Source organism: Narcine bancroftii, chromosome 7 (genome assembly GCF_036971445.1).
Source record: "Narcine bancroftii isolate sNarBan1 chromosome 7, sNarBan1.hap1, whole genome shotgun sequence".
Lineage (NCBI taxonomy): Eukaryota > Metazoa > Chordata > Chondrichthyes > Torpediniformes > Narcinidae > Narcine > Narcine bancroftii.
Genome location: NC_091475.1, coordinates 4,416,598 through 4,428,835, shown reverse-complemented (window position 1 = coordinate 4,428,835; position 12,238 = coordinate 4,416,598). Strand labels below are relative to the sequence as shown.

At 42.6% G+C, this 12,238-nt stretch overlaps 1 protein-coding gene across 15 annotated transcripts in view; it reads left to right on the top strand.

Annotated features, from left to right (window-relative positions):
• The window catches only part of LOC138738423 (HMG box transcription factor BBX), a 285,557-nt gene that overhangs the window by 214,829 nt on the left and 58,490 nt on the right, over nucleotides 1-12,238 (top strand). The window lies entirely within an intron of this gene.

The window sequence follows — 12,238 nt, the reverse complement described above, 5'->3', positions numbered from 1 at the left end:
ATGTTCTTGAGTCTTAATTTACTTTGGGTCTTCCATCCTCAAGTAGCTGCAATCCGTTGAGACTGCTTAATGGTAAGTTTTAGTCGATAAGATTTTCGGAGATCCAAGTTGATGACCATGAATCAGAAAGCAGGATGGAGATCAAGAATGTAAAAGAAATAATACAGAATTCTTTCCATCTCACATGATCAACACGTGCAGATGCTTATTAGTAATTTGGCAAGTATAAAGTGTGTTACTGCAACTAGTCGTTGATGGAAGATGGCTTAAAAATATGTAAGAATTCATCTGACACTGTTGTGCAATTGTGGTTCATATTACCCTATAGTGCATTATTCAAGACTTCACAGTAGTAAGTCTTAAATAAGAATTCTATAGTTATATTTCATAAATATTTGAAGGACTACATGCTGTGTTTGAATCTATCTGCATTTCCACAAGGTTTATATGGCGAGCTCTCCACTGGCCACCGTGACAGAGGTGCACCAAAGAAAAGGTACAAGGACTGCCTAAAGAAATCTCTTGGTGCCTGCCACATTGACCACCGCCAGTGGGCTGATAACGCCTCAAACCGTGCATCTTGGCGCCTCACAGTTTGGCGGGCAGCAACCTCCTTTGAAGAAGACCGCAGAGCCCACCTCACTGACAAAAGGCAAAGGAGGAAAAACCCAACACCCAACCCCAACCCACCAATTTTCCCTTGCAACCGCTGCAATCGTGTCTGCCTGTCCCGCATCGGACTGGTCAGCCACAAACGAGCCTGCAGCTGACGTGGACTTTTTACCCCCTCCATAAATCTTCGTCCGCGAAGCCAAGCCAAAGAAGATGTGACTAAAAAGATGTAATGGGCAATTGAGTGGTCATTTAACCTTGGATTATTAAACTATAAAGGCTTGTTTGCACTAAATTGAAGCAATGCCTGATTGGTTTGTGTTTAATCTAGCAACATTTCATTTTGATGATCAATTTAGAAGTTTTCATTGAAACCTGATGAATCAGAACAGCAAGAAATCCCTTTTCAGTACATTTTAAAATGGTCTGATAAAAATTCTGTTGTTAAAATTGTTTTCTTTTCTCATTTATTTTAAACACACCATTTATCATGAGAATGAAGACTTAACTTCTTTAAATCCATCAAAAATGCCAAAATGGAGTCGAATTTGGTTTTGTTTGTTATTGTATTATTGCTGTCTGTTACATTAAATGAATTAAATTTTTGCAATCCTATCTCCTTGTTATAAAAATTTATCTTGCTCGATAATTTTGATAGTAGCCAGCTTATTTTAAAATAGGCTGAGCATTTAATTACACAGAGAATTTTGTTTGGTGCCTTCCTCAATGTCTGCTGTACGTTCTTGCAATCAAAACCACAAGATTCAGTTCCTCACTTAGATCAATTTTCCGTGTGCTAAAATCTTTGACTCTTCGCCTTGAAATTTTTGGGACATTCTGGCATGAATCCATTAAATCTCTCCGTTTGCGCCACTGGGTTTAAAGTTCCTCCTCAGGGATTTTTAGTGTCCACACTCTGGTGATGGTGCTCATTGGGTTTGTAGCAATTCTCCAGTAATTATACTGGTGAATATTCCCATTCAACTTCCATCAACTTCCATATGCTTCATGAACAAAAAGTCTACTCATTTCACTTGACATAAATAGCTAAATGGTACAGGTATTTTAAAAAATTGATTTTACTTGGATTTTTTTGTTGTTTAATTCTCTCATTTTATATTTTAGTGATCTTGAATGTTCCATTAACTTTAATTATTTTTGAATATCAAATAAATTTATTATCTTCCATCAACCTTGACAATTTGACAGCGAGGTAAGCCTGGGTCTGAATTTTCCAGATGTCTGTTTTTTTTTCTGCTGTTTTTGTGGATAGGTCTTGAGCTGGCCCAGAAGGTAGCAATATGGTCATGTCACAGAATGGAATTGAATGGTTTTGTGATTGTGGCTGTTATATTATAAATTACTCAGTCAAAGATGACTCAAAGGAAGACTCAGAAACTTGTCAGAAAGCCTTTCAGATGTACAAAATCTCCTTCGTGTGCCTTGCTTCATGATGTACAATTTCAATTGACACTGTACTTAGCAAGTTGCTCTATGCAAGTTGAACCACTCATGGTGAGAGGGACATGTCAGAAAAAAACAGTTTATATCTAAAGTTTTTTTGTGTACAAAGTGGGTAGGATAACGCAAATAAATTGATATGTTAACTAGTTGTACAATTACCACTTTCCATTGGCCTTGGGGTAGACAGATTTTTGAGTTGGTTATTATTTTAGATTCTCAAAAAGTTGGAAAAGATGAGTTGTTTTCCTTGCAAAAAAAAAAATCAGGAACATATAATTTTGGGGTATGGAGTAGATGTTGAAAGACTAACAGTATATTTCCAAGTAAGAGTGGTATGTAAATTGGAGGGGAACTTTCAGGTATTGGTGTTCTCATGCACCTTCAGCCTTTGTGCTTCCTGGCTGAGCCCATGCATTTGGGAAGTGCTATTGGAGTAGCTTGGGCGTGTAAATGATGGTGCATTTTGTAGATGGGACAGACTCTAAACACTGCACCAGTATTTAGGGAATGAATTTGTTGGTGAGTTGGGTGCCAGTCAAGCAGGAGTGAGCCTTGAAGCCAAGGTTTTTGTGTAGCTGATCTAATTAAGATTTTTAGCTGTTAATAATCCCAGGATGTTGATAGTAGGGAATTTTGTGATGACTGTGGTATAGAGCATCAAAGGTAGGTAGTTGATCTCTCCCTTGTTTGAACTGGCTATTGCCTGGCCTATTTGTGCATGAATGTTCCTTGCCACTTATCAACCCATGTGCGAATGTTGTCTAATTCTTGCGCCCACAGATATGGGCTAATTCATTTTCTGAGAAATCACAAATGAAATTCAAGCTTAATTGATTATCAGTAAATATCCTATTTGCAATACCTTATGATTGAAGGAAGATCATTGGAGGGGTAACTGAGGATGGTTGCCCTAGGATACTATGAGGAACCCTTGCAATAGCATCCTGGGGCTGGGATGATTAACCTCTAATAGCCAAAGACATCTTCCATTGTTCAAGGTATGTCTCCAGTTTTTAGAGAGATTTCTTTAGATTTCATTTAAATTCAGTTTTTACCTAGATATCATAACTCAGTCAAATCTGCCTTGACATCAAAGAAATCATCATACCTTGTGTCTTTGGTTCACATTTGATCCAAGCCTTTTATGAAGCTTTGAATTGAGTGATCCAGTCAAAGCTGAAGCTGAATAGTGTATTAATGAAAGAGATAAAATTCTGCCCATGTATCTCTTGGTATTCCATGAATGCTAGACTCCTCTGTGCTGTCGTTTTCTGTAACTATTATGGCAACTGGGAGAAGGATTGAAAGCTAGTTATTTTTATCTTTCTGCAAACAATAGATAATGAGGCCAATCATACTCGTACTACTGCCTTAGCTGAGAACAACTTAGTCAGCAGAGCTGGGACCAAATCTGGGAATTCCCTGGTATGTGATCTGTGCATTCGCTGGATAAAATCTCTGAGGATAGATATTCTTAGATGATTGGCTAAAATTAGATATTCATCCAAAATAGCTTTTGATGTTTTTAGCCAGTCCTCCATGATATCCTCGCATGAGTTGCAGGATAATACTCAATTGTAATTTTAATTAAGAATGAAGCCACAAAGAATTTTGCCTGTGATTTTTACACTTCTATGTCATATCGAATGAGAAGTTGCAATATTGAAACTTGCTTTATTGTAAGGCACTCAAAATCTGCATCTACTTTTAACTTTACAGATGCAATATTTCTCACGTAGATGTCCTCCTCATCAGCTTCAAATGGCTGTGACTTCCTGCCCACCTTCACTTTTTCTCCTTCCATTTTCGAACAGCCAGTACTTCGTCAACCAGCTAAAAACGCTACAAGAACCATTTAATGTAAATTGCACATAAAATGATGGGCCTGCTTTATCTGGTGTTCTGTAGTTGTCCTTCTTCGAAAAAAGGAATGGCTAATGTGAAACTTAATATCGGAACTTTCTTTGACTGAGAGCAAGAATACTATTAAAGTGACCAGATAATGAGGCCTTCAACATTGGGTTGACTCGGTTGGACTGGACACATCTTTCGAAGGCCTGGCATCAGGCATCAAACAACAGACACTGGAATCAAATAAGAGGATATTACCAGGCAGGCAGAGGAAAAGATTGAAAGATATAAGCCTTCCTTTGAAAAAAAGGTAACTCTTGGAAATGCCTGACCTGTGGCAGTTTAAAGTAGAATAGGAGCAGTCCGGATGTTAGTGAAAACCTTGAGACTCTGCATTGAGAGTACACAGAAACTCTGCATAAACTGCAGAAGGAGCACACCTTGCAAACTGCCCAATTAACCTATTCTTGCCTCATCTGTGAAAGAGTGGCTAATTCCCACATTGGCCTTCTCCATTACTGCTGAACCTGCAAACCAGAGTGGAAGGAAGTCATTTTTGATCCCAAGGTTCAAAGTTCCTTTCATTGTCACATGATAATACATTAAAAATGTAACATAATTTAACTTCTGCCTGCCGTAAGGCAGAAACAGTTACCATTACTATTGCCCAGCACCCCTTAAGAAAGAGAAGCAAAAGAGGGTCCCTAGGGGTCACAATGTCTGTGGATTCACCTCCAGCGTATCCATAAGAAAAAGAAAAGCATCATTGTCCAGATCTTGTCAGTTATATAAGCAGTTATCATTCAGGGAAAATCTCCACTGATATTCCAAATTTAATGCCATTTTGTCGAAGCGATTCAGGGACACAGCTCCGTTGATTTGCTTGACTGCCATACTTGTTAAATATAAATTTAGTTTGCATGTTGACCATCCATTCTGAAGTGGAAATTCTGTGGTTGTAGTGTGAGTTAGCTGCTTCTGCACATGTTTTGCACTTAACAATTATCAGATAGGATCGTGGCAAATGGAATCAAGTAAATGAGATCCAAGTGCTCCTCTTTATTGCTGAATTTGTCTGGAGCTGAACAGCAGACATTCCCCAACATTATACTTCTTCACTGTTGCATCAGCTGGACCCAGTGTAAGAAAGACCCTTGTGTGGGACTGAATGGGGATTTCCAGCTAAACCCCAGTGTAAGACCCTTGTGTGGGACTGAATGGTGATTTCCAGCTAAACCCGATGTAAGACCCTTGTGTGGGACTGAATGGGGATTTCCAGCTAAACCCCAGTGTAAGACCCTTGTGTGGGACTGAATGGGGATTTCCAGCTAAACCCCAGTGTAAGACCCTTGTGTGGGACTGAAAGGGAATTTCCAGCTAAACCCGATGTAAGACCCTTGTGTGGGACTGAATGGGGATTTCCAGCTAAACCCGATGTAAGACTCTTGTGTGGGACTGAATGGGGATTTCCAGCTAAACCCCAGTGTAAGACCCTTGTGTGGGACTGAATGGGGATTTCCAGCTAAACCCGATGTAAGACTCTTGTGTGGGACTGAATGGGGATTTCCAGCTAAACCCGATGTAAGACCCTTGTGTGGGACTGAATGGGGATTTCCAGCTAAACCCGATGTAAAACCCTTGTGTGGGACTGAATGGGGATTTCCAGCTAAACCCCAGTGTAAGACCCTTGTGTGGGACTGAATGGGGATTTCCAGCTAAATCCGATGTAAGACTCTTGTGTGGGACTGAATGGGGATTTCCAGCTAAACCCGATGTAAGACTCTTGTGTGGGACTGAATGGGGATTTCCAGCTAAACCCCAGTGTAAGACCCTTGTGTGGGACTGAATGGGGATTTCCAGCTAAACCCGATGTAAGACTCTTGTGTGGGACTGAATGGGGATTTCCAGCTAAACCCCAGTGTAAGACCCTTGTGTGGGACTGAATGGGGATTTCCAGCTAAACCCGATGTAAGACCCTTGTGTGGGACTGAATGGGGATTTCCAGCTAAACCCGATGTAAGACCCTTGTGTGGGACTGAATGGGGATTTCCAGCTAAACCCCAGTGTAAGACCCTTGTGTGGGACTGAATGGGGATTTCCAGCTAAACCCGATGTAAGACCCTTGTGTGGGACTGAATGGGGATTTCCAGCTAAACCCGATGTAAGACTCTTGTGTGGGACTGAATGGGGATTTCCAGCTAAACCCGATGTAAGACTCTTGTGTGGGACTGAATGGGGATTTCCAGCTAAACCCCAGTGTAAGACCCTTGTGTGGGACTGAATGGGGATTTCCAGCTAAACCCGATGTAAGACTCTTGTGTGGGACTGAATGGGGATTTCCAGCTAAACCCGATGTAAGACTCTTGTGTGGGACTGAATGGGGATTTCCAGCTAAACCCGGTTACATAAAAGCCTTTAATGGGTTTAATCTGCATATGGATTCCATTCAATTTTCTCAATACCTCCATCTCTGTTGCATCAGCACCCAGGATGTGGACTTCCATGCCAGATCATCAGAGATGTCCTTCAAACAATGTGGCCTTCCCTCTACCACCATCAACTAGGTGCTCATCCTCATATCCTCCATTGCCAGCACATCTGCACAGGCCCTCTCCGCCCCCACGTGCATTAAGGACAGGATGCCTCATCCTTACCTACCACCCCACCAGCCTCCATATCCAACACATCCTCCTCCACTATTTCTGTCACCTACTACGTGATCCCACCTCTAGGCACATATTCTTCTCTCTCCACTTTCTGCAGGGACTGATCCCTTCTTGTCCACTCCTCCCCTTACACCCACCCCCATACCATCGTCCCCCTGTGATTACAGGAGATGCTCCACTTGCGCCCACATCTCCTCCCTCACTATATTCAGGACCCATAACAGTCCTTCCAAGTGAAGCAACATTTCACTTGTGAACCGGCAGGGGTCATCTGGTGCTCCCATGGTGGTCGTCTCTACTTCAGAGAGACTGGATGCAGACTGGGAGATTGCTTTGTTCAGCACCTCAGCTCTATCCACTGCAATAGCATGGATCTTCCAGTAGCCACCCATTTCCATTCTCTATCCCATTCCTTGCTGACATATTTGTCTATGGTCTCATGTACTGCTGCATATTGGTTGGAGGAACCACATCCCATCTTCCGAGTGAGCTCCCTCCAACCAGATGGCATTAATATCGATTTCTCTGGCTTTAGCTTAAACCCTTCCCTCAGCCCCACCCCCATTTTTTCCCCATCACCTTCCTCTAGTTCTGTCTCTCCCTTCTATCTCCTTTCATACAAACATGATAAATTCTTACCTCGTCCCTGGTCATATCCATTTAACATCTTTTGTTGGTCTGGATTCTGAGATTTCCTGCTTCTGGCTTATTCTCCTTATTTTTTGAAGAAGGCGTCAGGCCTGAAATGTCGGCAATATATCTTTATCTCCTATGGATACTGTAAAGACTGGCTGAATTCCTCCAGTATTTTCTTGTGTTTTTACTCGCAGCAAGGACATCACATTCACAACTTTTGTGTCTGACCTCTCACACTGTGCACTGGCTCTGGAGTGGAGTTCAGTTGCGCTGACCTGAGGCCGCTCTGGAGTGGAGTTCAGTTGCGCTGACCTGAGGCCGCACTGGCTCTGGAGTGGAGTTCAGTTGCGCTGACCTGAGGCTGCACTGGCTCTGGAGTGGAGTTCAGTTGCGCTGACCTGAGGCCGGGCAAGGGTTGTGTTGTCTGCCTCTGATCCCTTCGCTGGTGTAAGTAATACAATCCCAGAATGGAGTCAATGACCTGAATGGTAAAGAGAAGTTCAACTCGATAGTCATCCTTTATTATATTATTTTCATATTAATGATCCTTCATGTAATAGAGTTTAGCGTAGTTGACCCAGTAGTTCTCAAGTATTATCGTAGCTATAAATAATGGGTTCTGTCTTTGAGTACTTGGTTTTTAACATGCTTTAATAGCCAAATAATTAATTTAGCTCATCTAACTGAGTAATAGGTCAATAGTGACCCTCCAGGATTTTGATTGTAGTATAAAAGGGACTTGTTTAGACTCTTTTATTGTTAGGACCAATGTTATTGTTGCCCAATTAACCCCTGGACATTTTGAAAGATGGGAGGAAACTGGGGGTGGGGGGGTGGGGAGTACAACTCCTTACAGACAGCGTGGGGTTTGAACCTCGCTCCCAATCACTGGCGCTGTAAAGGCGTTGCGCTGTCCACTTCAACCATGCCACCCTAAGGGAGATTGCATCACAAAAAATATGCAGTGTAATTTCTCCAGGGCTTTCTCCGTTTGATGTGGATTATATACATTGGAGAACATGTGAATGGATTTGAAGACCGTAACAATCTGTCAGCCCCCCTGCTTAAGAAGGCAGTTGATGAAGCAGCTGATGTTTAAAAATATGTTGCCTGAAGGAACTCCTTCAGCATTGTTCTTGGACTGAGATGATTAGCCTCCATGACCTTTGTACCAAAGTATAGGAGAATTTTCACTCACACAGCACTGGCTGGAGTTCCTTTGTGGAAGGTTAAAATGTTGCCTTGATGTCAAAGCAGGACGTTCAGAATTCGGAAAAACAGTATTATGCCAGTTACTGGTTTTAGTGAGTTGATTGTTTTTGACCATGCCTCCCTCATTTCAGTAAGGTTTCAAAAACTTTATTTGTGGTCATCGAAGCAAAGTAAATGTTGTCCAGGAATACAGAACAATGGTGATTTCGCCTCGTCTCTAGAAATCTGCCCTTTTATCAAAGCTTAAATTGTTTAGTGAGGAAACCAAATTAACAATCAACATACACTTACTGTGTTCAGTATTTCACATGAAAATTGGATTCTGCTTGAGGTACAAACTCTGCTTCATTACGTACTCCTTGTTGAATGTTCTGTGATATTAGATGCAGGATAGTTATAAACTCAAATACAAGATTGGAATCAGTGACTTGGATATCTGTCCAGCTTAGCTTTTGCCTCTTGAATTATGTCAAGGAGGTTTTCTTGCTCTAGCCACATTCTTGTGTTAATTTTTCTGGGTTGGACCTAATTTCAAGGCATAAAATTCAGCGATATTAGAGTAGGTTGGGGACTGGAGAAAGGAAGCCTGTAGTGAAGGCAGCGTGACTGACATATTTCAGTAAATAATATAAGATTGAGCATGAAGGCTAATTAAGTGAGCCACCAAAAGGCCGTGGAGTCTTCGCATGGAAATAAGCCCTTCAAACCACATGCCCACCCCAAAGTTGGCTATCCAAGCTTGTCCCATTTGCCTGCATTGCCCATATCCTTTGAAACCTTTCCTTTCCATCTATTTGTCAAAATGACTTTTAAAAGTTATTGTGCCTGCCGCTACTACTTCCTCTGACAGCTTATTCCATATAGACACCATCCTCTCTGTATGAAAGGCTTCCTTCTCAGGTCCCTTTTAAATCTTTTTTCCTCTCGCCTAAAATCCATAACCTTTAGTTTTAAACTCTGTCTGTGAGAAAGATTGTTGACTATTTGATAGACCTCCTATGCTCCAGCTTTTCTAGCCACTCCATGTAAGTCGAGCCCTCCAGACCAGTCCTGGTTACGTGCCCACTTTTTTTTCATCCAGTGTCTGGGTTTGCTGGTGCTACTCTGACAATAACCACAGTTGTTGGCAAAATACAGGGAAATTAGTTTTTTAGACAGTTGAGCACTGTTATGGGCCAGTCTGGGATTAGGTTTGTTCTCCTTCTGCAGGGTGAAGAGAGATTTGCAGCACGGGTTTCAGGGAAGGGATCTGGCATGAAGCCACACTTTTTACATATTGTGCAAATTGGTTGAAAGCAGAAGAGTTTGTGTGTGTCATGCATCAAGTTCATGGGAGCAATTCATCAAAGCATTCTCCCTAATACCAGGGAGTCCACCACAAATGCCACCTAGAATTTCTGGGTACTTTAAAGATTGCGAGATGATGTCAAATGACATCCTCACTTGGAAATTTCCTCATCTTTTGGAGGTTGTGTAGTTTCAGAAGTGCTACAGACAAATCCATGGATACTCAGTGTCTCTGAACGGGCTCTCTTCTGCTTCTCTTTCTCTTATTGGGGACTCCGGGCAATGCTCATGGTGGCTCTTTGCCTTATGGCAGACAAAAGTTAAGTATATTCTTCCTTCTTTGGCTTGGCTTCGCGGACGAAGATTTATGGAGGGGGTAAAAAGTCCACATCAGCTGCAGGCTTGTTTGTGGCTGACAAGTCCGATGCGGGACAGGCAGACACGATTGCAGCGGTTGCAGGGGAAAATTGGTTGGTTGGGGTTGGGTGTTGAGTTTTTCCTCCTTTGCCTTTTGTCAGTGAGGTGGGCTCTGCGGTCTTCTTCAAAGGAGGTTGCTGCCCGCCAAACTGTGAGGCGCCAAGATGCATGGTTTGAGGCGTTATCAGCCCACTGGCGGTGGTCAATGTGGCAGGCACCAAGAGATTTCTTTAGACAGTCCTTGTACCTTTTCTTTGGTGCACCTCTGTCACGGTGGCCAGTGGAGAGCTCACCATATAACACGATCTTGGGAAGGCGATGGTCCTCCATTCTGGAGATATTTAGTACCTGACATTAAAAGGAACCTTGACGTCTGGAAGGCAGCTCCTCTCTGTTCTCAGTGCAGTAAGGAGTCGTTAAGACAGCCACCATCATCCCAGTTCCAAAGAAGATGACAGTAACAGGCCTCAGTGACTACTGCCCCTTGCCACTGACCTCCACCATTATGAAATGCTTCGAACGTCTAGTGATGGAATGCATCAGAGTACACCTCCAACAGATGCTGGACTCATTTCAATTTGCCTATGGAAGAAACTTCCTATAGCCTGGTCCCTCCACTCTGTTCTGACCTATCTGGAGAATAATGCCTCACATGCCAGGCTGCTGGAAGTTGACTTGAGCTTGGAGTTTAATATAATCGTTCCCCAGAGGCTGGTGGAAAAGACATCTTCGCTGGGGCTGAACACTCTGTAACTGGATTCTGGGCTTCCTAAAGGAAAGGACACTGTCCATCCAGGTTAGTAGCAGAACAGCGAGCACTGTCGTATGCTGAGCACAGCCGCACCAAAGGGCTATGTGCTCAATCTGCCACGTCTGTATGGCCACATCCAGCTCCATCAGAGTCATTGAGTTTGCAGACGACACAACAGTCGTCGGCCTCATCAGCAACAACGATGAGTCGCCCTACAGACAAGAGATGGAAAATCTCGTGATATGGTGCGAGAATACCAATCCGAATTTCGATGTGGATAAGATGAAGATGACCATAGACTTCAGGGGAACTAGGAATGACCGCACTCCATTGTAATAAAGAGAGAGAGAGAGCACCAAGTTCCTTGCAATCCAATTAAAAATTGGACATAAAACATCTCACGTATCAGGAAAGAGCCGATACTGGGGAACTTTGAGCAAACAAAGAGAAGCTGGAGCTACTCACCAGGTCAAGACAGCATCCATGAAGAGATTTGGATAGCCCGCCTTTAGGATCGGGATCCTTTATCGACATTCTAAGTGGTGATTGTGAAGACATTGTTAGAATAGCAGAATGAGACCATGAATGCTGTCATCTTTAGAGAAATAGGCAAACTTACTCTGCAGACCCACTGCCAACCCCTGAACACAGTTTAGGCAGTCTGTAGGCAGATCATTCCAAGCATCCTGACACTCCTAAACACTGGCAAACTGAGCCATGAGGGAAGCAATCAGTGTTTGCATGGCAGCAGTCCAAGCTGAGATGGCAGATGTTTGCAGCAATTTTCACACATTGATGGCTTCAGCCTGCGCTATAGTGAAAACCAACTTTTCTCCTCAAACATGGCATCAATATTAATTCCATGAGAAAGAAAGGGTAAATTGCAGATTGGAGGCGCCCTTCCACCATGCTCCTAGACAATGCAACTGAATTTCCCACAGGCCAGACATTGACCTGAGCACCTCCTCGTGCTTGCACATCAGTCTGATTTTTATCCATTCCGCAAAGCATATTTGCTACAAATATTCGTTCTGTGGGAGCTGATGAGGTGGAAGCTACTTTTGAATTAGTGGAAACACTGCTATGATGTATTTAATTTTTATGGCTCATCAATTAACCATGGCCTTTCCAAGTGATTTTTTTTTTTCTTTTTGGCGATAAAGTGAACCCAGAACGGCACTGAGTGTAAAAGAGCAAGTAAGAGACGCTCTCGTTGGATTTGTCCTTTATTTCATTATCTTTCTCAATTATTGATATTCTAGGGAAACTAGTTCACAAGTTAACAAGCTCTAATAAGAAACATCTATGGAAATACACCAGGGTGGATTCTTGAGTCATCCTG